Genomic DNA, 23,356 nt, shown 5'->3' on the forward strand with positions numbered 1-23,356 from the left:
AACCAACAAAGCTCTCCATCAACTTTGAAGAAGAAATAAAAGTTTTCTCAAATAAGGAATCATTTAGAGAATTCATGAAAACAAAAACATTACAAAAAATACTTTTCAGTTCTGTATGGGCAGAAAGCAACAACTGAAGGACACAAAATTGGGACCACCAAGAAACCAACACACTGAAAAGTGACCCAAAACCAACACCACCCAGAAACCAACACCACATTGAAAACAGTACCCAAAACATTACAGATCCAACAAGAATAAAATTGTCAATCTCACACTCACACGATCCTGTAAAGGAGATGATAGATAAATATCAAACACAAACAGTATGAGATTAGAGCAACTAAACTACATTTAGATTTAACTACAAAGAATGTTAATGATTTAAGCGCATCTATTAAAAGCCAGAGTAGCAGACTGGATTAGACAACAAAAACCATCAATTTGCCGCCTTCAAGAGACACTTCTCAAACACACAGACAAAAATAGACTGAGAGTCAAAGGATGGTGAAAATGTTACCAAGCAAATGGCAATTCAAACAAAACAAAATAGGGTGGCAATACTAATCTGAAAAAAAAAAAATAGACATCAAGGTGCATGACATAATGAGAGATTAGACTGGGCATTACATAATGCTCAAGGAATCACTAGACCAAGAATCCATAAATATAATAATAATATATGCACCCAATGAAAGACCTTCAAAATTTGTCAGCCAAATCCTTAAAGGGATGAAAGAGAAATCACTGGATCAACAAAAATAGGTGATTTCAATACACCGCTCCCAAAGAAAGATAGATAAACAAATTTTTAAAACTCAGTAAAGAAACTACAGAGCTGAAACACTGCAGACAGAGTGGGGGACATGTGCCCGATCTGACCCCACTAGATCCAGGCAAAACACTAATGGTGTACAACAGAACAGCAAGGGGAACAGCAATTATGTCCCCAGGGAATACCAAAAATAGACTTTAGGGCCAGGGCGTAGCACCCCATCAGACTCGACCGGAAAACACTCCTAAAGGCCAACACACAGTCCCTGAACTAACTACAGGCTTTTCTTTCTTTCTTTCTTTTTTTGTCATTGGTTTGTTGTTGTTACTGTGTTTTCTTTTGTTGCTTGGTTTTGCTCTGTCTTGTTTTTGTGCATGTTACTATCTCTGCAGGTCTGTCTAAATAAGATAGGCTGGATGAACAATCTGGAGGAGAAAACAATGGTACTGATGGTTCCAGGGGGGACATAGGACAAGGGGAGATGGGGGTGGGGTGGGGGGAGAAGTAGTGTTAACAAACCCAGGGACAAAAGAACAAGTAATGCAAAATTGGTGGTAAGGAAGGTGTGGGAAGCCTGGTAGGGCTTGATCAAGGGTAATGTAACTGAGAGGAATTACTGAAACCCAAATGGAGGCCAAACATGATAGTGGGACAAGAGGAAAGGAAATAGAGGAAAGAACTAGGAGGCAAAGGGCATTTATAGAGGTCTAAATAAAGGCATGTACATATGTAAATATATTTATATATGAAGAGGGAAATAGATCTATGTGCATATTTACAGGTTTAGTATTAAGACAACAGATGGACATTGGGCCTCCACTCAAGTACTCCCTCAATGCCAGAATACTTTGTTCTATTAAACTGGCATTCCATGATCCTCACCTTACTGATACGATCACTGAAGACAAATGGGTGCATTAACAAATGTGATGGAGAAAGCTGATGGTGCCAGGCTATCAAAAGATATAGTGTCTGGGGTCTTAAAGGCTTGAAGGTAAACAAGTGGACATCGAGCTCAAAAGCAACAAAGCCCACATGGAAGAAGCACACCAACCTGTGTAATCATGAGGTGTAGAAGGGATCAGTTATCAGGCATCAAAGAACAAAATGTCAAATCATTGTGAATGAGGGGGAGTGCAGATTGGGGACCCAAGACCCATCTCTGGGCAACTGGACATACACTTACAGAAGGGTCTCAGGGAGGCAATGAGCCAGTCAGGATGCAGTGTAGCAACAATGAAACATACAACTTTCCTCTAGTTCCTAAATGCTTCCTCCTCGCCCATCCCTCCACCCCCATTCCTCTACCACCACTATCATGATCCCAATTCTACCTTACAAATCTGGCTAGATCAGAGGATATACACTGGTACAGATAGGAATTGGAAACACAGGGAATCCAGGACAGATGATCCCTTTAGAACCAGTGGTGATAGTGGCAATAATGGGAGGATGGAGGGCGGATGGGGTGGAAACAGGGAACTGATTCCAATGATCTACCTGTAACCTCCTCCCTGGGGGATAGACAACAGAAAAGTCAGTAAAGGGAGACATCGGACAGTGTAAGATATGACAAAATAATAGTAATTTATAAATTATCAAGGGTTCATGAGGGAGGGGTCAGTAGAGAGGGAGGGGGAAATGAGCTGATACCAAGGGCTCATGTAGAAAGAAAATGTTTTGAGAATGATGAGGGCAACAAATGTACAAATGTTCTTGACACATTTATGTATGGGTTGTGATAAGAGTTGTATGACCCCCCCCCCCAGTAAAATGATTTTTTTTAAACACACACAAAAGATGTATAACCAGAACACGCCTTAGAGGAAAAGATGGGGAGACTTCATCTCACGTACTTTAGACCTGTCATCAGGAGCGACCAGTCCCTGGAGGAAAACATCATGGTAGATAACATGGAGGAGCAGTGGAAAGGAGGAAGGCCCTCAATGAGATGGGTTGACACGGTGGCTGCAACAATGGGCTCAGGCATAAGAACAGTCATCTGTTGTACATAGGCTTTTTATGGGTCAGAACTGACCTGACAGCACCTCACAACCCCAACAACATACTCAAGGTTGCATTTTGGCTCTTGTAGAATTGTTCATTGTTTGGGGGCTATTGATTTTTTTGTTCCACAGTCAGCACCATGCCCCTGTTTCAGCTGATGTCATTGAACTTCTCCACCACCTCATTGCACAGATATTGTCAATTTTATTCCTATATTTTTTCATTAATGATAGCTATGTGTACAGTTGCTTTTTATGTTATTGAAAAAGGTATTTGTAATGAACAGGTTGTTAGTCTTTCAAAATTTTATCATGTAATCTACAGTTTCATTTATATGATCAACATCAAAATTTCCAATCACTATTCCTCTTTGTTTCCAACTTTTATCTATGAGAATAAAAATAAATATCAATGTCTCTTGACTGCATGTTTGGTCCATTTTAGAATGAAGTTGGTAGAATTCTTCAATTTCTTCATCACTAGCTTCAGAGTTTGGTGCATACATTTGAATAGCTGTTATATTAAAAGAATTTACTAATAGGCATATAGATATTTCACAGACAGATCTAAGCTTCAAAATAGATCTTGAAATGTTCTTCTCTTTGGCAATGAATGCAACATCATCCCTCTTGAATTTGTCATTCTCAGCATAGTAAACTCTGATTGTGTGATTCAAATAGCTCAGTTCCTAGGATGTGGATCTTTGTATGTTCCATTTAGTTTTGGATTGTTTCCAATTTTCCTAGATTTGTGTTTGGTACATTCTACATTCTGATTATTAGTGAAGGTCTGAAGCTGTTTCTTCTCATTTTGAGTCATATCTTATCATCGGCAAATAAAGGTCTCAAAAGCTTTACTCTATCCACATCGTTAAGGTCTACTCCATTTTGAGGAGGCTACTCTTGTTATCTGTATCATAGAATTTGATCTTCCCATGAACTCTTAGGCAATCCTTAATGATTATGTCTCTGGCATTACCAACAGGGTATGCCGAAGGTCACATAACTGGTAAGCAATGAAGCAGGGCTTTCCCGACATCTGGCTTCTTTCTGGACTCACTCTGCCAACTCTATTGGTCAGAAAGAAGCTTACCAAGAGAGGTTGACCAGAAGACAGTGCTTCCTACAGAAAGCTTGATACTGTCTGTCTCAAGTATTCACAATGGTCAATCCTGCCCGCAATCCCCTCTCCAAGGTTACTTCCTTCTGGAATTAACGCCTGGTTGGTAAAGTCTTCTTCATCCTCTCAAAACAAGGCCTCATCTCAGTTTTTGAGTTATTCTCTCCAGAGTCCTTATTACTTCCTTAAATTACCTGATTTATTTGCAAACATGTTTGTTTGCCTAGCTACACAAATTCCACAACAGCAGGAACTTTCTCTCCTCATTAATACCTTTGCTTCCAACCCAGAAGGTTGTGTATCAGAATCCCCTGGAGGGCTGTTATGACACAGAATCCTGGGTTTTCCCTCCCGGCCTCCCAAATTCTCATTCCACAGGTCTGGCGAGGGGCTGAAAATCTGCAATTCTAACTAACTCTCCAGTAATGCCTATGGTGCCTCTCTGTCATTTTGACAACTGCCCTTCTAAACCGTGGCGTATCTTGATGTCCAGTCACTGAACACTTTCCCTTGCTCCCAATACTTCCTGCTTGGCAGGTGGGAACATTTAAGGTCCAAGAAATGAAGCTGGTCTGCATGATACTAGTAAAGGGACTAAGAAAGGGAAGCCATAGTCTCTTTGGGAGGTAAAATCCACAAAGGCCTCTTACTCGGATAAGGCCCACAGTGGAAGGAGGAGAAATCCCACTGTGGCACTTAGAGTTGGCGCTTTGGTGGTTTATTGGTTTGTTTAAATCTGAAAAGTCGCTCCTGTAGAAAGCAGGAAGTAGAAAGAGAGATGGAAACAATATCAATAAAGTGGCATGCTGTCTTGGAAGGGTTTTGTAAAGAATGAAGGCTAATATTTACTAAACACCAAACACTCGATATTTTATTTAATCCTTACAACAACCCAGTGGTAATAAGAGAACTGAAACAGAGGTACACGTTAACACCCTGAAACTGACATGGCTGTGCTTCGTAGTCCTGAAGTTCTGGAAATGGGACATTCTTACTCTACAAATCCAACTGCCCAAGAAATGCCATCTTCTTTCCTTTCCTTTTATTGTTGTTAGTTGCTCTCAAGTCAGTTCCCCCATGTCTACAAATAGAACAGTTCAGTGGGTCTTTCCAGGTTGCCCCTTTTTGAAAGCAGATTCCCAGGCCTGTTTTCTGAGAAACCTCTGAACTGTCTACCATTGTACTGGCGGTCAACCACTTAATTGTTCACACAATTCAGGGATTCTTTTATTGCCTTTCAATCAACTGAAATCGGACTCTTAGGCTCAATCATCTAGGGCTGGTAGACTATTTGTTCTGAACGGCTCTCTGAGTACCTAAGAAATGGCGGCTGGCATCTTATATTGAGGTCCCAGTGGCCACTGATTAGGCAGATAAGACTGAGAACACTGCTGTCCAGGTGGGACTTGGACACTTTGTTCCTGGGACCCTCCACCCAGGTCTAGTCAGAGAACTTCAGCCATTTCTCGGTGAGGTCTGGCCACTCATCCAGGAGCTATGAAGACATAAGACCGTCAACTCAATTTCTGAACGGGGACATATCTTCTTTTTTTTTTCTTCAGAAAAATCACTTCCAGGCATTCTGCCTCCACTAGGAAAGTGGCTAGCAATTTCCTTTTTTCCTCCATATCTCCACTGAGTAGCCACATTAGTCCTACTGAGGCTGAAGAAGTAACTATGATAGGCAAGCATGGAAAGAGGGAGGGCTGACTCATTTAGCTCAGTTTGAATTTTTACAGGAACCGGAAGTGGAAAGGGAGTAGAGGGAAGTGATATCAGAAGAGGAGTGACCAGAGGTTAGAGTTAGGCTTGATAAGGTATTAATAATGCATACAAGGAGGCTTAAATACTTCCACATGGGAAAAAAGAACCAAAAGGACAAGATATCAATTAATTGCTGAATAATTCATCCTGTTATACCTACTTTTCTTACTCACATCCATAGGGTATGGCACTTACATAATCTCCTGTCAGCTTGTGATGGCATGGAGTATAGCCTGTCAGTCAGGTCATAGAAAATGATGCCTCTGTGTGGGCATGGCTTCCTGAGGATTCTGGGAACTCTTGTTTTCCTCCCTGGAGGCAGAACACACACTCTTTCTGCAAGACATTCCTGTTGACAAAGCCACATGGAGCTACACAGATGGACCCAGAATCTTGGAGCTGGAGAAGGCACATGGAGAGCCACACCAGCACTGAGATGCTTTTACCGCCACTGGATCCACAAGACTTTCCACCCACTGGCCTGTGATCTTCTTGCATTATGCATCATTGCATGTGTTACATGAGTCTGAAGAGGAATTTCTAGACTAGTTTCAGGTATATGGGTTAATATCAGTTATGGATTTGATCTGGACTGGGTTGGGATGTTTTCTCAATACATCATATAAAGCTTTCTTTCATATAAAGCTCTTTCTTATACACATATGAGTGTCTATACATTTGTTTCTCTGGTCAACCCAGACTAATGCATACAGCTTATCTCTTTATCGACTGTCATGGTTAATGTAGGATGTCACTTTAGCTAGGCTATGATTCTGAGCGGTTTGGCAGACACTGAGTACTTATTTTCTGTTTTGTTATCTGACGTGAACAGAGAAAGCTTCTTGAGAATATGAATTGCTTTGGCAGATAAATGGATATAATAGCAAAGCTTGTTCTCTCTGCCCTGCACTCTTCTTGTCCCTGCACGCCTTCCTGAGAGGCAAGCCTGCAGAAGGCCACAGCCTCTCACCTAACCCACAGGGTTTGGGATGTCTTTCCCTGCAACCATGTGAGCCAACAGAGGTCTTCAACTTGTCACTTAACCCGCAGATCACATACTTGTAAGCCCCCACAATTGGGTGGGCCATTTCCCCACAGTTGCATGAGATATTTCCTTGAAGTGAATTTTTCTGTATAAGTATTTATATACATGTCATTGATTTTGATTCTCTACAGACCCCAAGGACTCTGGTGGCATAGTGGCTACCCATTGGGCTGCTAACCTCAAGGTGAGTTCAAAACCATCAGCTACTTCACGACAGAAAGTCAAGGCTTTCTATTCCTAGAAAGTGTTATAGAGGAAACCCCCACACGGGGCAGTTGTGACCTGTCCTAGAGTGTCACTATGAGTCAGAATGAACTCAATAGTAGTGAGTTTGTTTTATGTGTGTGTGTGTGAGAGAGAGAGAGAGAACTCAGATTATACACCAGCACCACAATTCAAATGCATCCATTCTCCTTTGTCCTTCCTTATTCCTTGTCCAACTTTCACATGCATATGATGCAATGGAGAAAACCATGACTCAGGTCAGGCTTACCTTCATCCTCAGAACAAGATCCTTGCTTTTCAATATTCTAAAAAGTTCTTGTGCAGTAGAGTTACCTAAAGCAACTCATATTTTGACCTATCAACTGCTGCTTCCATCAGTATTTATTGTGGATTCAAGTAAGACAAAAATCCTTGATAACTTCAACCTTTTCTTCATTTATCATATTAGCTATTAATCCAGTGGTGAGGATTTTGGTCTTCCTTACATTGAGTTGTAATCCATATTGAAGGATGCAGTCCTTGATCTTCATCAGCAAGTATGTCAATTCCTCCTCACTTTCAGCAAGCAAATTTGTGTCATCTGCATATCATAGGTTAATAAACCTTCCTTCAGTCCTAATGCTACATTCTTCATGTAATCCAATTTCTTTGATGATTTTTTCAGCATACACATTGAATAAGTACGGTGAGAGGATACAACCCTGATGCACACCTGTCCTCATTTTAAATCAAGCAGTATTCCCTTGCTCTGTGGTGTACTTAACAGGGATAAAATTCTGTCCTCATCATATTTATATAAATTAACTCATTTAAGCCACAGAGCCATCCTACAAGATAGACGCAACCATTATTCCCACTTGCAAAGGAGGAAATTGAGATCTCTTTCCTGGGGTCAACCTGCAATAGCATGGAATACAATCCGAGTATGTCTGGCTCCAGATGCTGGCCTCAAGTAACCACCGTGCTGCAACTTCAACTTGATTGCTTAAGACTGCTCTCCAGACTTACACTACTCTAGCTAAAGCTGCCACCTGGGAGATCTCACTGATATGTGGGCTGTAAAAGGACCCAGAGTACTTCAAAATATTCCCCAAATCCTTCTAAATCAGCAGAGGAGACTTGCCAAGCTCTTTCCAAAGATCTAGTGTGGCTGAAGACAATTTTTGCCTTTTAGTTTTTTTGTTTTTTGCTGTAGAATGCAGAACAGTTAAGAAAATCATTGGTTTCAGAAAAGTTCACCTAGGTCAGTGCAGGAATGGAATGTGCCTTGACCCAAGAGCCACTGGGCACATACTTTTTTCAAGAGAGAGAGAGAGAGAGAAGTTAGGCAGGAAGAAAAACACATTAGAAAAGCGGTTTCAACCTGTGGGTCGTGACCCCTTTGGGGATCGAATGACCCTTTCACAGGGGTCGCCCGATTCATAACAGTAGCAAAATTATAGTTGTGAAGTAGCAACGAAAATAATTTTAGGTTTGGGAGTCTCCACAACATGAGGAACTGGATTAAAGGGTTGTGGAACCAGGAAGGTTGAGAACAACTGCATTAAAAGATCTCGCTAAGAATTTGACTAAAATTACCCCAGGCCATGGAAATGAAACTTGACACAAGCAGAAACTGGTTTATTAGGGCAATAGCCAACAGGGAAAGCTGGACCATGAGTTGTGAAATGTTAGATGACTTTAGGAACAAAAAGAGACCTTTTGTCCTCTTTTGTTCAAAAAGGCACTTTTGAAAACAAAAGATTGGATAAAAACAGAGAGGAAATGGATAATAATAACTAGCAAAAATAATACATAATTCCTGATCTGTCCACTGACTTTTATAACTATGTCCCCACTGGTCCTGGGGAAATTCCAGAAGCTGCCCCTCTTAGCCTGAAATATGACTTCTTTTTCTTCAAATCTGAGCCCAACACAGGAAAAAGAGGGTAGAAGGAGAATTAGTTTGCTTGTTCTCAATTTGATCACTGTTAATCAGACTTTTATTCCATGTTGGTACTCCTAAGAGCAGATTGGGGAATCTGTAATTATCAAATGCAGCTAAAAGTTGGTTCTTTCAAAGGACTAACAGATTTGACAGACTGCTGGCAAACCTAAGCAAAGAAAGGAAGGAACAAATTTCAATATCAAGAATGAGGGATGAAACAGGGGACATTAAAACATACCCTAATAAAATCAAAAGGATGATTACACAGTACTATGAGGCCTGTACGCCAATGAATTCAACAGCTTGGAAGACATGGATAAATACTTGAAAAAACAATCCCTCCCTAGACTATCCCAGATGGACATTAAGAATCTCAAGACCCATCCCAATAGAAGAAACAAAGTTATCAAGGGATTACCATAAAAAAGAACCTCCCAGGCCAGATACTTCACAAGAAAATTCTACCAAGCATTCAGGGAAGAACTGATACCTACCCTATACATTAGTATTATTCCCCAATGATATGAAAAATTATAAGAACCATATGATAATATCGATACATGCCAGAAAAGCATTCAACAACATCCAGTACCAATTTCTGTTTAAGATACTCAAGAATATAGGAATGGAAGGAAAATTCCTCAATATGCTACAAGCTATATATGAAAAACCAACAGCCAGCATGGTAGTCAATGGAGAAAAGATTAGAACAATCCCACCGAAAAAGGGGACCAGACGAGGATTCCTCTTGTCCCCACTCTTACTTAAATCATTTTGGAGGACCTACATAACAACATAAGACAAACAAAGATATCAAATATATTCACTTGGGTTAGGAAGAGGTGAAACTATCGTTACTTGCAGATAATATTATTTTATATATAGAAAACCCCAAAAATCCACAAGGGGAGAGCTGAAAGTGATAGAAGAATATGATAGAGTGTCAGGATATAGGATCAACAAGCAGAAGTCTGTCAGATTGCTATATGCATCAGATAAGACCACAGAAGAGGGGATCAAAAAGGTAGTAGCCTTCACAATAGCCAAGCACAAATTGAATTATCCAGTGATATACCTGACTGAAAAAAAAACCCCAAAAGATTTGTACAAAGAAAACTACAGAACACTTTTACAGGAAATCAAGAGTGACCTCAACAAATGGAAGAATATCCCATGTTCATGGATTGGAAGACTCAATATAGTAAACATGTCAGTTCTGCCCAAGGTACCATATAAGTTAAATGCTATCCCAATACAAATAACATTATCTTTCTTCAAATAATTGGAAAAAGTGATTACCAACTTTATATGTAGAGAAAAGAAGCCCCTAATTAACAGAAGGACAGAGGGGGAGGGCTTACTTTACCTCACTTTAGCACCTATTATACAGCCATAGTGGTCAAAACAGTGTGGTATTGGTATGATGACAGATACTCAGACCAATGGATAAGAACTGAAACCCCAGAAATAAAAACATCAGCAAACAGACAACTGATCTTCAATAAGAGCCCCAAAAATATCCAGTGAGAAGTGGATGTCCTCTTCAACAAATGGTGCTGGAAAAAAAAAAAAGGTTATCTACCTGCAAAAACAGGAAGCAAGATCCTTACCTCACTCCATGCACAAGAATAAATTCAAGGTAAATCACAGACCTTGAGGTAAAACCCCAAAATATTAGGACCATCAATGAGGGAACTGGGACAAACCTGAGAACTTTGGTTTAGGGAATACATGGGTAATTGGAAATAGGGATGAACACAAACTGACAAGAGGAAAATACTGAAGATAAAACACCTGTGTACATTGAAAGAATTTGCCAAGACAGTCATAAGAGAGCCCACACACTGGGGAAACATCTTTAGCAATGACACATCAGACAAAGGCCTTAGTATTAAAATCTACAATACTCCACTAGTTTAAGAAAAAAACTAATTGCCCACTGAGTAGGTGGGCAAATGATCTTAGAAGTTTCTTCTGCCTGGTCTAATCCCACCACACCAAGGCAAATCACTGAGGGCATGGAACAAAAACCAAGGGGAACAGAGCAAAGAAGTCCTCAGGGAATATCAAAATAGATTTTGGGACCAGGGCTAGGTACCCCATCAGACTCGATCAGAAAACACTCCTAAAGGCCAATAAATAGTCCAGCTTTTCTTTCTTGTTTTGTTTTGCTTTTGTCATTGGCTTTTTGGTACTATTGCTTTGCTTTATTTTGTTGCTTGGTTTTGCTCTGTCTTGTTTTTGTGCATTGTATTATCTCCACCAGTCTGTCTAAATAAAATAGGCTGGATGAACAATCTGGAGGAGAAAACAATGGGACCAACAGTTCCGGGGGAACAGGGGAGAGGGGGAGGTGGGACCAAAGGAAGTGGTGTTAACAAACCGAGGGACAAGGGAACAACAAGTGATCCAAATCGGTGGTAAGGAGGGTGTAGGAGGCCTGGTAGGGTGTGGCCAAGGGTTATGTAACCCAAAAGAATTACTGAAACTCAAATGAAGGTTGAACATGATAGTGGGACAAGAGGAAAATAAAAGGAAATAGAGGAAAGAGCTAGGAGGCAAAGGGCATTTATAGAAGTCTAAATAAAGGCATATACATATGTAAATATATTTATATATGAGGATGTGGAAATAGATCTCTGCATATGTGTATAGGTTTAGTATTAAGGTAGCATTTGGACATTGGGCCTCCACTCAAGGACTCCCTCAATGCAACAATACTTTGTTCTATTAAACTGGCATTCCATGATGCTCATCTTCCCGACACAATCACTAAAGACAAAGTGGGTGCGTAAGCAAATGTGGTGAAGAAAGCTGATGGTGCCTGACTATCAAAAGATACAGCATCTGGGGTCTTAAAGGCTTGAAGGTAAACAAGTGGCCATCTAGCTCAGAAGCAACAAAACCCATATGGAAGAAGCACATCAGCCTGTGTGATCACGAGGTGTTGAAGCGATCAGGTATCAGGCATCATCATAACAAAAAATCCTATCATTGTGAATGATAGAGATTGTGGAGTGGAGACCCATAGCCCATCTGTAGGCAACGGGACATCCATTTACAGAAGGGTCTCAGGGAGGAGATGAGCCAGTCAGAGTGCAGTGTAGCAACGATAAAACATACAACTTTCCTCTAGTTCCTAAATGCTTCTTCCCCCCATCCCTCACCCTCCCCACACTATCATGATCCCAATTCTACCTTACAAATTTGGCTAGATCAGAGGATGTACACTGGTACAGATAGGAACTGGAAACACAGGCAATCCAGGGCAGATGATCCCTTCAGGACCAGTGGTAAGAGTGGCAACCCCAGGAGTGTAGAGGGAGGGTGGGGTAGAGGGGGGAACTGATTACAAGGATCTACATATAACCTCCTCCCTGGGGATGGACAACAGAAAAGTGGGTGAAGGGAGTTGTCGGAGAGTGTAAGATATGACAAAATAATAATTTATAAATTATCAAGGGTCCATGAAGGAGAGGAAGAGGGGTGGGAGCGTGAAAAATGAGGATCTGATGCCAGGGGCTTAAGTGGAGAGCAAATGTTTTAAGAATGATGAAGGCAATGAATGTACAAATGTGCTTTACACCATTGATGTGTGTATGGATTGTGATAAGAGTTCTATGAACCCCTAATAAAATAATAAAAAACAAAACAAAAAAACCCAGAAGTTTCACAAGGGCAGAAATTCAAATGTCCAATAAACATATGAGAAATTGTTCCCATCATTAGCCATTAGAGAAATGCAAATTAAAACAATTATGTGATGCCACCTAACACCCTGAAAGATAGCCCAATTCAAAAAATAAGAAAGTAACAAGTGTTGGTGGGGCTGTGCTGAGATAGAAACTCTTGTCCACTGCTGGTGGTATGGACAGCCATTATGGAAATAGACTTGGTGATATTTAAAACAGGTGGAAATCAAGCTACCTTCTGACCCAGCAATCCCCCTACTGGGCATCTACCCAGAAGAAGCGAGAAACACCATGGCCAGACAGCTGTGCTCCAGTGTTTATTGAGGCACAGTTCACAATCACAAGGCGTTGGCACAACCCAAATTTCCATCAACAAACGAATGGATTAAAAACGTTGTAAATACATGCAATTGAGTACAATGCATCCCTTAAAAAGCAGTAATGAACACATGAAGCATATCACTGCATGGGATGAACTGGAGGAAATTATGCTAAGCCAAGTAAGCCACGCACAAAAGGACAAGTACAACACAAGTCCACTGAGGTAAGTTTAAAAATGCAATAGGGGCATAGGGGAAAAACTACTATATAACTATATCCCAGGTGTTATGGCATTGGCCAGATCCAATCCAGGGATACATATGGCAGCCAACTAAAAGGGAGGGGGAAACAAAGGAGGGGGGGGAGAGAGAGAGAGGAAACATGGGTAGCCAGGGAACAGGGTACTAACCCACCCAAGGGGAGGGTATTGTTTATATCTCCAGAGGAGAAGGAAAGAGGGACCAGACTTCAACCTGGTGTGCCATGATGTGAATGCAACATACCAGAATGCAGCAGGGAACCAATAGATAGGTCTGCAGGGCAGGCCCCAATCCCAACTACATGGACCACCCCCGCCACCACCACTACCCAGAAGAATGTACTTCAGAGGACAGCACTGAAGCTACCTCTCAGGGAGAGGGGCAAGTCTCATCAGAGCACACAGGAGCAAATGAAGAGGGAAGGAGAGAGGGTGGACCACATCCTGGCCCTCAGTACAAGAACACTTTGTTCTATTAAACTGACATTCTTTGATGCTCACCTTCCTGACACGATCGCTGAAGACAAAGTGGATACATAAGCAAAAATGTGGTGAAGAAAGCTGGTGGTGCCTGGCTATCAAAAGATATAGCATCTGGGGTCTTAAAAGGTTTGAAAATAAATAAGCAGCCACTAGCTTAGAAGCAAAAAAGCCCACATGGAAGAGGCACACCAGCCTGTGTGATCATAAGGTGTCGATGGGATCAGGTGTCAGGCATCAAAGACCCAGAACAAAAAAAATCATATCGATGTGAATAAGGGGGAGTGGGGAGTGGAGACCCAAAGCACATCTGTAGACAGATGGACATCCCCTCACAGAAGGGTCACAAAGAAGAGATGAACCAGCCAGGGTGTATTATAACACCAATGAAACATACAACTTTCCTCTAGTTCTTTAATGCTTCCTCCCCCACCCCACCCCCACTATCGTGACCCAATTCTACCTTACAAATCCTGTTAGACCAGAGCATGCACACAGGTGCAGATAAGAGCTGGAAACACAGGGAATCCAGGACAGAAAATCCCTCAGAACCAATAATGAGAGTATCGATACAAGAGGGTAAAGGGACGGTGCGGGGAGAAAGGGAGGACTAATCACAGTGATCTACATATAACCCCCACCCAAGGGGGTTGACAAAAAGTGGGTGAAGGGAGACAGCAGTTGGCATAAGACATGGGAAAAAATGTATAAATTGGGAAGGGTTCACGGGGAGGGTGGGTGGGGGAGGGGGAAATGAGCTGATACCAAGGGCTCAAGTAGAAAGAAAATGTCCTGGAAATGGTGATGGCAACATATGTACAAATATGCTTGACACAATGGATGGATGGATTGTGATAAGAGCTGTACAAGCCCCCTCCCCCCCCCCAAAAAATGATTGAAAAGTGAGAGAGAGAAGAAATATAACAGCTAATTAGTCCACACAGCAGTACAGAGGGCTCAGTTCAACTCACTTTCATGAAACAGTTAATATACTGGAAGTTCTTCAATTCTCATGGGTTTCTGGGTCCAACATCAAGGAAGCAGACAGTGGAGTCCTCCCTTGGACAAGGCAGGAAGAGTCTGACTGCAAGTAGCAAACAGCAGGGTGGGTCAGGAACAGTCAGTAGCTAGGGAGCTTACTGTAGCAGGCCTGGATGGGATAACGAACTCAAGCAACGCAAGGCAACAGGATACACAAGCCTCAGCACCAGCAACATGGTGAAGCAGGTCTTGAAGGAGCCTCAAGCTCTACTGACATGACTCACGGTCCACAGGTTGGCTGACTGAAAGGTGCGGTAGCACACACCTGTGGTTGGGCAGAGAACTAGGTGAAGCAGCAGCATGCTGGTCTGATCACCAGGGAGCAAGCAAGAGGGAGCGAGACTGGCAGAGCCATTTATCTCTTTGCCCTCCAGTCAAACTGCGACTTGACGAGTCCCACATGTTCCTTGGCCAGGTTGGCACAATAAACGTGTGACAAGGACTCATGGTGACCTCTGGTTTCCATGCAGAGTGTGAGCTGAAGAGCAGTACTCATGGTGGCCCTTGTCTTACAGAGCAGAATCATGTGCTGCAGTCTTCCGATAGCCCCTATCTTACAAAGCAGAGCTCTGCGCTATACAGCGCAAACAGTGGCCCCTTGAATTACAGACCTAACCTACGTCCTGCAAAGAACCTGTGTCCTACAGATCAAAACTAGCCACGTTCGAGTACTCGTGGTGGCTCCTTGTCTTACAGAGCAGAACGTGGGCTGTGGATCACTCCTGGTGGCCTTCAGCCTGCCAGAGTAGATATATGTGCTTTCGAGTAGTACTCATGATGGCCCCATGTCTTACAGAGCAAAACAAAGTATCTTACAAAGTATAACTACAAGGGGGTATCCCCCAAAATGGGTATTTTTTTCAAAGTTATGTATTTACGTTTTAAAAAAAAACAAAAAACCTTATCACCTTCAAAGCACTCTCCATCACACTGAATATATCTGTCAAATCTGCAACTCCATTCTTGTAAACATTTTTCAGACTCTTCTGTTTGGATGGCTGGTGTAACCTCCCTTGTTTTTTTCCTTCACCACTTCTATGTCATCAAATCACTGCCCTTTCATGTCCCTCTCCTTTCACGGAAAGAAAAAGAAGTCACAGGGATCAAGTTCAGGTCAGTAAGGTGTATGGGGCAAGGGAAGCATGCTATTTTTGCTGAAAACTAGAGCACCGAGATGGCTATGAGAGCAGGTGCATTGTCGTGGTGGCAAAACCAGTCCACAAAGAGGGCCTTTTTTGGTCGCACATGGTTATGCTATCTTTTCAGAACCTCTAAATAGAACGCTTGATTAACAGTCCAGCCTGGTGCAATGAACTCCAAATGTACTACAAGTTGACACTTTTGCCCCATTCAGGGAGTTGGCAGATGTCCATAACGAGGTTTGTCATCAATTGACATTTCACCTTTTTTAAAACAAGAAAACCACCACTCATGGGGACAAAAGGGGAACCCATCACAAGGTTGGATATATAGCCCATCCTCAGGGGCATGAGTAACAGAAATGTGGGTGAAGGGAGACAACAGACAGTGTGAGACATGAAATAACAGTAATATATAATTGATCAAGGATTCACAAGCATGGGAGGGCAGGGGAGGGAGGGGAAAGAAGAGGAAAGAAGAGGAGCTGATACCAAGGGCTCACGTAGAAAGAAAATGTTTTGGTCATGCTGATGGCAGCATATGTACAAGTGTGCTTAATTGAGTTGAATGATGGATTGTTATAAAATTTGTAAGAGCCCCCCCAATAAAATGATTAACAAAAATTGAGGTTTGAGCAAAACTGCTTTACAAAAAAATTCACTGTGACCACAGAGAACCTTCCCAGGTGATGCCACTAGGTACACTAATTCAGAGCAAGGTGCTCAATGAGTACTACAAAAGCTCCACCCAGTGGAGCTTTTTTCTGGTTTGTTTGTTTTGGGGGCAGGTAACCCCTCCTATATGCTATAGCGTAGTACTCAGTGAGGACCTTTGCTTTACAGAGCAGAACTATGCTCTGTGGAGTAGTATTCATGGTGGCCACCTCTTTTTGCAAAACAGAACAATGAACTGCAGAGTATTCATGGAGACCCCTTGTTTTACACAGCAGAACTATTTGCTATAGAGTAGTACTCATGGTGTCTCCTTGTCTGACAGAGCAAACTAAGAGCTATAGATACTCGTAGAGGCCCTTTATCTTACAGAGTAGATACTAATATTAGTATACTAGTACTGGTCTTTAGACTAGTATTGATGATGGCCATTTGTCTTTTAGAACAGAACTATGTGCTTTCGAATAGTGTTAATGGTGGCCCCTTGTGTTTGAGAGCAGATCTGTGCACTGTCGAGTACTCATAGTGACCCCTGATCTTACTGTAGCGTCCTCATGGTGACCCCTGATCTTACCGAGCAGAATTATGGTTGCCCCTTGTCTTCCAGAACAGAACTGCGATGTAAAGCAGCCCTCGTGGTGGCCACTGTCTTACAGAGCAGAACTGAGTTGTAGAGAACTATTGACTTTGATGTTGGCAAGGCCTATTGCCAGACTGTATAAAAGTACCTGGGATCTGCTTGGTTGATTTGAACTTCCACCCTTTATATTAGTAGTTGAGCACACACTGTGCTGCCCAGGGAGCCTCTATCACCTCCGGGAGGCTTCACTTACCAGTTCCTTTAACCTTCTAACGAATCCCTAGGAGGCACCAGCAGTAATATGCTTGCCTGCTAACTGCAAGGTTGTACGCTAAGGTCTGCTCAGAAGAAAAATCTGCCAATTTACTTCTGAAAAAAGCAGCCAACGAAAACCCAATGGAGCAAAATTTTGCATGGGGTTACCATGAGGTTGGGTTGTTACAGCAACAGATGATGATGGTTAAACAACTCAGCTGGGTCTGTACTTCCACTCTCTGGTATCAAGTGTGGGCTCAGGTTGGTTGCCTCCATTTCAGATTAAATGGAAGAGGGCAGTGTCTTGCATTCATAATATTGTTTCTGCTGGTATCCCACTCTGTTACTGCTGCCAGTAGTTCGTCCACAATGTCCTGTTTCATTAGGATTGACACTCCTGTCCAGAGTTCATTTAACTGAGAGTTAGGCTCCACAAGCGCCAGGCAGAAGAGGCACAGAGGGATACGGTACATCTGTCTGCAGGGCAGAGAAGCTAGAGCAAACTCAAGCCATCTGTCCTTCACCAGCTGGGAGAGATAGGCAGGGGACTTAAACCTTCTGAGCCCAAGTAGATTATTTGAAAAATGGAAACCCAGTGCTGCATTGGTTCCCTGGAGCAGATCTAATAATGACCACAGAGGGAGTGACTTAGAACAACTGAGACGATTCTCTTCCAGTTCCAGAGGCTAGCGGTCTGACAACCAAGGTGTCAAGGAGGGCTATGCTCACCCACTCCACCCCAGGTTCCAGAGGAGAGCTGACTCCTTGCCTCTTTCAGCTCCTGGTGGCTGTTGCCATTCTGTGGCTTGTGGCCACATCTATGTCTTCCCAGTCTTCAAATACTGTAAGTGAGTGTGCTAAAAAATAAAATAAAAAATCACCCTTTGCCTCTCATTTTGTGATTATGTTTGTGATTACATTTAGGGCCCACCTGGACTATCCATGCATATCTCCTCAACACGATATTAATAACTTACTTATATCCTGAAAAGCCCCTTTCTTCAAATAAGATAACATCTGCAGTTTCCTGGGATTCGGGTGTAGACACATTTTGAGAGCTATTATTAGATTACCACAATTGCCTACCTAATAGTACTCTTGTGAGTATTAAATATGATATTTCAAATAAGAGAAAAATGCTGGTATGCTCGCCATCTGCCAGTCACTGTTCTAAACACTGCTTCCCACAGGCACCATTAAATTCCTTTTAATGTGTGAAATACAGACACCTAGAGCCTGGAAATGACTTGCCCAAGATCAGACAGCTGTTAAATGGGATAAACAGGGTTCCTAGCCGAGCGAGCCCAGCTTCTTCACCATGCAACGTTAGTCTACACCTAACCCACATCAGGTACCAGTGCGTTGCAGATGCTCAGGTCAAACAAGTTCTCTCATCCGCTCCCTGACGCCCTACGGCCCCCCCTCTGAAGATGATGATGTTGCTAGCACTTCTCGGATTGGGGGGGAGTGTGACATGGGAGGCCCCAAACTGCATAAAGAGCTACCAGCCTGGGTGGGAGACACATGGCTCAGGGGTGGCAGCAGGACAGGTCTGTCAGTATCCTTGTGTCCTTGTGTCCTTGGCTGAGGCATAGCCCACCCGCCCCTCCCTCTTCAGGCAATCAATAAACTCTGCCTTCTGTCTCAGCAGAACCACAAGAATTAATGAATGAGGAAGCAGGCTTGAGAAATATATAGAGGCGAAAACAAATCATATTGATGTTATTGATTGGCCCTTTGCCAGACTGCTGTATCACTCGGGCGAAACTCGACGCGGATTTTAGAGCGCGTGATTTAATAAAAACACACATTTCTCAGGCGAGAAATGGAAGACATTAACGTATAATGACAAAGGATGGTAAAGGGGACTCAGTATAAGTGGAGGGCTTCTTTTTCTTTAGGAAAACCGTCGATTCCAGAGCAGGAAAAATCAATATCATGCGAAGCATGGCAGGCTGCGCCCAGCCACAGCCTCCCTGTGGAGCAGTCTGAGCGGCAGGGACAAAGTGCAAATAGGATGACGACCCCCTAATCCACTGCGTGCACAGGCCTGGCTGGGCCCTCCGCCAGCGCCAGCCCGGCAGCCAGCCCACAAAGGCCACTCTCTGGGCCCCCTGCCAAATTCACTCAAGCTCCAACCGGGACTTGTGTCTGCAGGCACGCCTAGATTGTTTTCAGTGCCGGGCAGTTCGCAGCATTTAAGACAATGTTTTGGAAAATAGTGACTTCCTAGGGCAGCCAACTGGGAGGAGAAAATACAGCGATTCGGAAAAAGGACCGTAAGTCAGAAAGGAAGCATGCCTGCCTCCTGCGGTGCTGCCTGGGAGATTCATCCACCTGAGCCACTTGGCTGCCGGCCAATGACAGACCCTGCCCGTCCCCCTCCCCACCCCTTCTGCTCCCATTAGCTCCTCAACGGGGCCTGACTTCTCTGGTGCCTGGGCTGAGAAGACTGTCTGCTCTCAAACCAACCTTCCTTCCCTCCTGGGACTCAGCCGTCAGATGATCTCGGTGCTACATCTGCCACCCACCTCCAATTTCCCATGTGAGAATGTGGACGTGTGGTGACTTCCCTGTCCTCTCAGTCCTGTCCTGGGAGGACACCTACTGCCCCTCCTCGCGGACCCTTCATGCTTGTCACCCACACCACACCACGGGTTCATTTGGTCTGTTTCCTCGCCACGCGGGGCGGGGGGGGGGGGGGGGGGGCGCCTTTTGTTGTGTTTTAATTGTGGTAAAATACGTATGAGGGGACTTTAAAAATGTATAATTACAAGATAATCTAATTTTTCCATTTTTGAAATATTCTAACTCACAGTGGCCCTGATTGTGTAGTGGGTGAAGCATTATGGGACGCAAACACTACATTCACATGTCATTGTCTTATCAACATTGTTTACAAGTACAATTCAGTGACATTAATTACATTCATCATATCTTGCAACCTCCACCATTCCCAACTTTTTCTATCCCCCTTAACCTAAGCTCAAGGTACCTGAATTAAGACAGCAGGTGTCATGAGGACCCGAATTCCATTAAGGAGCACAGTAAATGGTGGTGAGGGTGTGTGGTGGGGGTCAGTGTTGTGGCAGAGGGGTGGGGACATGAGAGAAGCACCTTGGGCGTCCCTCAGCTCTGCTTCGTAAGCCTGTTTGTCTGTGCATGTGGCTTGAGCGCTTTAAGACATTCTAAAGACAGAACCTAGGAACCAGTCAGCTTATGTACTAGGGCAGCGACTTTTCAATCTCTAAGCTTCACACAGTGACTAGGCCAGGTTCTTTGGTGAGCATAAAACACACTAAGAGCCAAATCGTCTTTTAACCATTTTATTCCAATGGACATTTACACATATCAGTCTCAAGTCAAGAAAAAATGGGCAAGACTTACCAGCAAGAGAAAGGGTGAGCATCTGGTTCTGTTGCAGCGGTCAAGAAACTACCCCTCGGGGCTCTGAGCAGGATTTTTATACAATTTTTGTGGGTGTTACCATAGGTGTGGTTGTGGGTGCTCAGTCCTAAAAGGGGTGCAGCCCCAAGTGTTTACTCCGATAGTCTTGGATTCCAGCCAGTTTGAGTTTCCTTCTTGTCAGCCATTTTGTTGTCTACTCCTTTCTTCTTGGTGGCCATTTTGTTGTCCGTGGTTACTCCTTTTTGTGTGCCCTTTTGGGCATGTGTGCCAAGGCTGGTGAGGACCAGTCCCTTTGGAATCTAATTCGTGGGTAGAAGGTTTCCCAGCATCCTGGGTCAGGTTCTGGGTTGCACATAAGCACACATGTACACACATAATCATACTAACACAATTCAAAGGGGAGAGCTTTATTTTTTTAACCAAGTTTCAGTCAGAGGATTAAGGGTAGCTTGAGAGGTATGAGAGGGTGTAGTGTCTTGTCAAAGAAAGTAAATAGTGCTTCTCCCCTTTCTAATTAAGAGCATCAATCATTCCCTCTTCCAGCAGGCAGTCTGGAAGCCTTCCTTGCCCAGTGTTCACCGGAGGGATGGATCATCAACTTTATAATTGTATCCCAGTCTAGTGCATGGGCCCACCAGGGAGTCAAGGTGAGTGCGAGCTGGGAGGGACAGAGGGAAAAGGAATTGGAGTTTCATTTTCCCAGGAAGGTTCTTCCCTCAACACCACTCCCCAGGTGGAAGCGCTCCTGAAACACAGCGAGCAGTCCTGTGAACAGCAAGACAGAACCATCCCTGGAGCAGCCTTCCTCCCCTGAGGGTTACATTTATCAGCTCACTCAATCCAGTCCGAAAGGGAGATATTTGTAGCCCGTGGGTGTCACAAACTGTTAAGTGCTGGACTGTTAATGGACACACTAGTCATTTGAACCCACCCAGAGGAACTCAGAAGGAAAGCCTGGTGATCTGCTTCCTCCAGTCCACACCATGAAACCCCTTTGGTTTCCTAAGGCATACCCCACTCCAAGGCTTAGTTCAAGTAGGCATTGCTTCCAGTGTGCTGATGTGTAAACTTGAAAAGAACTTGACGGAACAGCTGTCCCCAGGTCCCACAGCGAGGGGGCAGTGAGGCTTCGATGTACTTCCGGTGTCGGCACTCGAACACTGCGCTGTGCTGCTTCTTGCTCCTCTCCCATCAGGAACATTCTCTACCAGGGGAGTGGTGGTGATCCCTGTATAACTCAAAGTAATGTTTCCCCTACTGAAACAGGCATAGTCCATGGGGGACTGGCGGACACCAGGGGCAGTGACCTGAATGTACTGCTCAGTCATAGAAGTGCCTTTATTTCATTGAAAGAACAGCTTAACCGAGGTCCCACATTCCAGTTTTCCTGGCTCTCCATTCTTTTCAACTGTGCTTCACTCCTTCCTGGGAACCATGTCAACTTGCCGGAAGGATAGGGAAGTCTTGTACATACACACAGGGCATTTATCACTATTCATTTGTCGATGAGGTTGGCTGTGAGAACACAAACCAGAAACGTGACTCCCTGTTAGTCTGAGAGTCATCTCATACATTTCCATCATAATTTTCTCATTTACAGGAGAGCTGGTGGTGTAGTGGCTAGGTTTTGTGCTGCGATCTGCAAGGTCAGCAGTTCGAAACCACCAGTCACTCCTCGGGAGAAACATGGGGCTCCCTAGTCCCATAAACAGTTACAGTCTCGGCAACTCACAAGGGCAGTTCTACCCTGTCCTATAGAGTCTCTATGAGTCAGCATTGACTCAATGGAAGTGAGTTTCATTCTGATGGTGTAGTGGTTACAAATTAGGTTGCTATCTAGAAAGTTACCAGTTCGAAACCACCAGCCTCCCTTTGGGAAAAAGACTGGGTTACTCCTATAAAGATTTACAATTTAGTAACTCCCAGAGGCAGTTCTACTCTGCCCTATACGGTCACTCTGAATCAGCATTGACTCAATGGCAGGGATTTTGGTTTTGGTTTCTCACTTATAAAACAAAGGAGAGGAAAACTCACTCATAAGAAACAGTCCTATCCCCTTACAGAAGGGTCTTGGTGGGGAGGTGAGTCAGTCGGGGTGCAGTGTAGAAACTATGAAACATACAACTTTCCTCTAGTTCTTAAATGCTTCCTCCCCCCACTATCATGATCACAATTCTACCTTATAAATCTGGCTAGACCAGAAGATGTACATTGGTACATATAGGAAATGGAAACACAGGGAACCCAGGGCAAATGATCCCTTCAGGATCAGTGGTGAGAGTGGCGATTCCTGGAGGGTGAAGGGAAGGTAGGTAGAAAGGGGAAACTGATCATAAGGATCTACATATCCCCTTCCTTGGGGATAGACAACAGAAAAGTGGGTGAAGGGAGACGTCAGACAGAATAAGGTATGTCAAAATAATAATAATAATTTATAAATTATCAAGGGTTCATGAGAAAGGGGGGCAGGGAGGGAGGGGGAAAATGAAGAGCTGATACCAAGGGCTCAAGTAGAAAGCAAATGTTTTGAGAATGATGATGGCAACAAATGTACAAATGTGCTTGACACATTTGTATGAATTGTGATAAGAGTTGTGTGAGCCCCCAATAAAATGATCTTTTTAAAATAGAGTTAGTCCTAAAACCA

Source organism: Tenrec ecaudatus, chromosome 8 (assembly GCF_050624435.1).
Source record: "Tenrec ecaudatus isolate mTenEca1 chromosome 8, mTenEca1.hap1, whole genome shotgun sequence".
NCBI classification, from domain to species: domain Eukaryota; kingdom Metazoa; phylum Chordata; class Mammalia; order Afrosoricida; family Tenrecidae; genus Tenrec; species Tenrec ecaudatus.